Here is a 5,894-nt window from a genome sequence, read left to right as displayed (position 1 = left end):
CAGGAGTTGGAGACTAGCTTGGACAATATAATGAGACCTCATCTCTACAAAAAATTTACAAATTAGCTGAGTGTGGTGGCACATGCCTGCTGTAGTTATTTGGGAGGCTGAGGTGGGAGGATCGCTTGAGCCCAGAAGGTGAAGTTTGCAGTGAGCTGAGATCATGCCACCGCACTCCAGCCTGGGTGACAGAGAAAGACTCTGTCTCAAAACAAAACAAAACGACACATACACAACATTGATTAAGTTCACCCTCTCATATCAATGAGTTTGTAAACAATTACAATAGCAACATTAAAGATCACCGATCACCATAACAAACATGATAATGAAAACATCTGAAATATTGTGAGAATCAGCGAAATGTAACACAGATACAGAAAGTGAGCATATGCTGTTAGAAACACGGCACCGCAAGACTTGCTTGACACAGGGTTGCCGCAAACATTCAATAGGTAAAAAACAATATCTGCAAAGTGCAATAAAGCAAAAACACTATAAAACTTAGTGGGCCCGTACATGAGACTTCTCTGCATTATTTCTTTTTTTTCTTTGTAAAGATGGGGTCTCTCTGTCATCCAGGCTGGAATGCAGTGGCACCATCACAGCTCACTGCATCTTTCAACTCCTGGTCTTCAAGGGATCCTCCTGCCTCAGCCTCCCAAGTAACTGGAATCACAGCATGGGCCACCACACTGCGCCCAGCCTGTCTTTTCATTCTTAACAGTGTCTCTGGCACAGCAGACATGTTTCACTTTAATGAAGTCCATCTTGTCCATTTTTTCTTTTGTAGATGGTGTTTTTGTGTTGCATCTAGAAACTCATTGCCAAACCCAAGGTCACCTAGATTTTCTCCTATGTTATTAAACTTACAGAAGTTTGCTAGTTTTGTGTTACATTTAGTCTATGATCTGTATTGTGTTAATTGTTGGGAAAGGTGTAAGGTCAGTGTCTATATTCATTATTCCACATGTGGATGTCTAGTTGTTTCCAGCACCATTTGTTGTAAAGACAATCTTTTCTCCATTAAATTGCGTTTGCTCCTCTGTCAAAGATGAGCGGACTCTATTTGTATGGGTCTATTTCTGGGGGCTTATTCTGTTCCATTGATCTATTTACCTATTCTTTTGCCAATACTTCACTGTCTTAATACATACAGAAGACAACATATACAAAGTAGGAAGTCAACTACAAATGAGACAAAGTTCTTGTATTTTTCCCCCAAAGTATTTTAACCAAACATCTTGCAAAAAATCAAAATGCAGAAATATAAGAATGTCAACAAATTTGCTCAACTATAACAGAAAAAGAAAGCTTACAAGAGAATGTAGAGCTCAGAGTTTCTATTTACTGTTCGTTAGATAAATGGTTTAAATGAACTGAAAATCCTGAAAAACTGCTCAAATTATAAAGAATCTATGAAATACTATGGAAGCATTTTCTAACCTGTTTCTGAAACCTCTGAAAAAAACTAATCATGTATCAATACAAGCTAACTTGCTTTACAGAAATAAAAGGAAAACTATACATTTCATTACATGTGTACATGTGTCTTTCACATACTTGTAACTCAGAAAACCATGCTTTCACAAATATAATAATAGAAATACGATAATATTAGCAATCATAACATTCGTGAAACTATAAAGAACAAACTGGCCAGATGCTCTCTCTTACACCCTAGAACCCAGGTTCTGGTCAGGGCTTCTCTTGGTTGTATGACCTCACCTCATGGAACTGTCGTAAGACTCAAAAGAGATAGCGTAAACAAAAGCATCTTGAAAACTGTATTAGCCTGTAGATATGTGGTTCATGTAAATCCAGGCACTTTAACGACTGACAGCTGCCCCGGCAGAACCGCTTCTCTCGATTTTTTTTTTTTTACAGGGAAACTAAAGAATTCTTTTATTCTGTTAAACAGAATAAAAAGGAAAAAAGAATACAGACATCACAGTGATGAACTTTCACAAAGCTAATAGATTTGAACTACAGAGCAATGGAATATTTATAAGCAAGATGTCATGGTATTAATGACCAAATGGCATCCAACTAGGTTTTCTAAGCTCAAAAACATTTAAAATCTCAGACTTAAAATTTAAATCTAGACACGACAATTGTAAGCACACCACTCAGTCATTTAAAACTATTCAGTGAGTGCTACTCTTGCGTAAATATCTTTTTCTTCTCATTTTTTTTCTCCCAAGATTTAGAATGTCACATCTCATGTTCCTACTAGTAATCGCACACAAGATTAAAAGCCCAACCAACCAAGAAAGTATTCTTTTTATAATGTGTTCTTAAAAGAAGAAAGAAAAATTAAATGTGAACATTTTGTACAACAGTTGCTGAAGAAGAGCAACACCAATTCTGAAATATCATGTGGACTATACAAAAAGGCATGGCTCACGGAACCAAGTATATAACGCTACAGCATTTGAACATCAGTCACTAAAAGTTGGTGATATTACATCCTGTACACAGCTCTGTGTCTCTCTACCCGGCTAGCGCATGCCCAGGATCTGGCTGCTTTTTAGTTGATAATTTTTCTCAATATCTGACAGGGCTTGAGCCCACAGCTGGGCAGCATGAAGCATGAAGCAAGGACCTGAAGGTCCTTGCACTTGGACTTAGATGTGAGCTGACTCTTAGAATTCTCACTCCTCATGACATTCTCTTTACTTTCCCCACTGAAATGACCTTTCTTCTTAATTACTGAGGATGGAAGATTAAGAAGTTCTGGACTACTTGCCAGAGACAGGAACTTCTTTAGCAAGCTGTAATTCTTCAACAGATTTTCTGCTCTAGCCAGTCTGTCCTCTGCTAGTCTCTCACGGACACAAAGCTCCTGTTCTTTCTGCTCCAATCTTTCTTCTCTTGCTTTGAGAGCTCGCTCTCGCTCCTCTAACTGAATTTCCTTTAGTTTCAGCTCACTCAATACAGGGCTGGAATCCTGCAATTTTTCTGGCTCTCCTAATTGTCGCCCTCTTCTCTCAAGATTTCTTCTTTGTTCTTCTGCAACCAAATCTGCTATTAAAGGGTTCTCGAGAATTTCTTCAACAGAAGGTCGATGGTAATCCTTTAACATCCTCATAATAATTTCATTCAATTCGTCAGAGTCACGGTATAGAATTTGCCTGAATTTGCCTTCTCTGATTTTCCCAGCGAGTTCTTTCTGGCTAAAAGCTGTAAATGGAGGCATTAATGCACCTAACTCATACAGCAAACAGCCCAATGACCAGATATCTGGTTTCTCATTGTAGGACATGTGATTCGTTTGTTCAGGAGACATGTGATAAGGTGTGCCAACAAATGTTTTTGCAAAACTCGTGTCGTGGTTTAATATTCTGGCTAGCCCCAAATCTCCAAGCTTGACGTTTTGCTTGCCATCCAGGAAAACACTGGCTGGTTTCAGATCCCGACGCACTACAGTATGATCACCATCACTTCGTCTGTGGCATTACTTCAGGGCCAGAGTCAACTGAGTCGTCACTCGAAGAACAAACTCTTCATCTAAGTATTGCCTTTCCTTGGTTCCCTTTGTAATTACACTAGCCAGGTCTCCTTCTTCACAATATTCCATTACAATATACAGTGTTGTGTTGGTCCGGTCAATAATAAGATCATAGTAATGAACGATGTTTGGATTTTTCAGTTCACAAAGCAAATTCACTTCAGAAACAAGCATCTGTTTCTCAGCTTCTGTCATGGAGCCATAATGAAGTTCTTTCCAAACTAGTATCTTGCTGTCACTCTTCCTCTGGATCTTCTGGCAGCGGCCATAGGAGCCTGTGCCAATGGCGTACAACACTTCATAGTTCTCAGCCTGGGACGGCATGGCCAGCCAGTCGCCAGAGTCGTGCTGCCTCACGCAAGTTGTGCCCCCAAGTGCAGAGCTCCAGGGACCGGGAGCTCCAGGGACCTGGACGGAGAAGCCCCCGAGCAGCACTGACCTGCCACCCCTGCCTTCGGCCCCATTTCTCTCTCGATTCTTAACTTATAATTCCAAGTCCAGTTCAAAAGTTGTATTCTTGGAAGCCTCCGCATCCCACCTGTCCATCCAGGCAGAACTAATCCATCTACACTCTAGCATTATGCTCTCATAACTCTTGGCTCTTCACCAATTCATTCAAGGGTGTAATGAGCATTTAAAATATGTCAGGCATCAGGCTATGCACTGGAGAAAAAAATCCTAAATGTGTAAAACTTCCAAAGTTTTCTCACACACATTATCTCATTTCATACTTTAAAAAAATATCCCATAGGATGATAATTTTTTGTTAACAATTTCTCCAACCAGAATGAATTCCCAGGGGGTAGAAACTAAGTGTGATTCATCCTTGACTCCCCAGAGTCTAGTGCAGTGCCTAGCACACCAAAGACACTCATTAAATGCTTGATAAAGGAGTAACAGACACTTGTTTAATTACTAAAATATCAATCAGGGTTAACACTGAAATAATCTTTCCACAAAGTTTCCATAGGGGAAAGGGGAAAATACATTATATGAACACATCTGTGGAGCGAAAATTCCTCCCTACGACAGAGCATCTCCAACTCAAGTTTAACTGTTTAACAAAGCCATGTAGCAACTGAAGATGGATTTGATTTCACTATTAAGAGTAATAAGCTCTAACTGAAGAACAGTGAGTTCTGCATAAAAGCTCCTATGCAGATCATTCTGCTTGGTAAAACTGGACGTTATTGCACAAACATTAAAATAAAAATTTAAACTTGGCCGGGCGTGGGTGGCTCATGCCTATAATCACAGCACTTTGGGAAGCTGAGGCGGGTGGATCACGAGGTCAGGAGATCGAGACCATCCTGGCTAACACGGTGAAACCCTGTCTCTACTAAAAATACAAAGAATTAGCTGGAAGTGGTGGTACGTGCCTGTAGTCCCAGCTACTTGGGAGGCTGAGGCAGGAGAATCGCTTTAACCCAGGAGGCAGAGGTTGCAGTGAGCCGAGATCGTGCCACTGCACTCCAGCCTGGTGACAGAACGAGACTCTGTCTCAAAAAAAAAAAAAAAAAAAAATTAAAAAAAGTTAAATTGACAGACTATGTAAATGGGTTTATCATCCTTTTCTCCTTTAGTATTTACTTTTCTTAATCTCACATCATGTTCTGCTTTACATAAAAAAGCCTCACAGTTTACAAAGCTCTTTCCCATATATGGTCTTAGCAATCCTGTAGATACCATCAAAAGCATCTTGGAGAGGTAGTGCAATACTGGAGAAGCAACACAATGAGAAGACCTGGGCTTGAATCCTAGCTTTTACTATCTGTATGACCTTAGGGATATGTAGCTAAAACTGCAGAAGAAATAAAAATGAATATGTGTCTAAAATTATAGAAGAAATAAAAAATGAAAACATTTTTAATGTTTTTAAAATGCCTACAACTTTGGATCACACAAATGACCAAGCTGATGAACCTTAAAAATTCAAAATATCGGCTGGGTGTGGTGGCTCTTGCCTGTAATCCCAGGACTTTGGGATTCACCTGGCTAACGTGGTGAAACCCCATTTCTACTAAAAATACAAAAAATTAGCCAGGCGTGGTGGCACATGCCTGTAATCTCAGTTACTTGGGAGGCTGAGACAGGAGAATCTATTGAACCTGGCAGGTGGAGGTTGCAGTGACCCAAGATTGCACCACTGCACTCTAGCTTGGGCAACATTTTTTCTGGCAGCCGTAATCCCATGCCTCAGCTTCTTTGAGTGGCTGAGATTATAGATGTGCGCCCCCACGCCCTACTATTTTGTATTTTTAGTAGAGATGGGGTTTTGCCATGTTCCAGGCTGGTCTCGAACTCCTGACCTCAAGTGATCCACCCGCTTTGGCCTCCCAAAGTGCTGGGAGCCACCATGCCTGGCTGATCCCACTTTCTGACT

The 5,894-nt window shown here is 40.4% G+C and overlaps 1 pseudogene; it reads right to left on the bottom strand.

Annotated features, from left to right (window-relative positions):
* Positions 1 to 2,501: 2,501 nt before the first annotated feature.
* On the bottom strand, positions 2,502 to 3,835 carry LOC100981003 (serine/threonine-protein kinase Nek2-like; annotated as a pseudogene).
* Positions 3,836 to 5,894: the final 2,059 nt, after the last annotated feature.

The sequence above is a fragment of the Pan paniscus genome, chromosome 13 (genome assembly GCF_029289425.2).
Source record: "Pan paniscus chromosome 13, NHGRI_mPanPan1-v2.0_pri, whole genome shotgun sequence".
In the NCBI taxonomy this organism is placed as follows: Eukaryota; Metazoa; Chordata; class Mammalia; order Primates; family Hominidae; genus Pan; species Pan paniscus.
The sequence above is the reverse complement of the archived record's forward strand: the minus strand, read 5'-3'. Positions and strand labels throughout refer to the sequence as shown.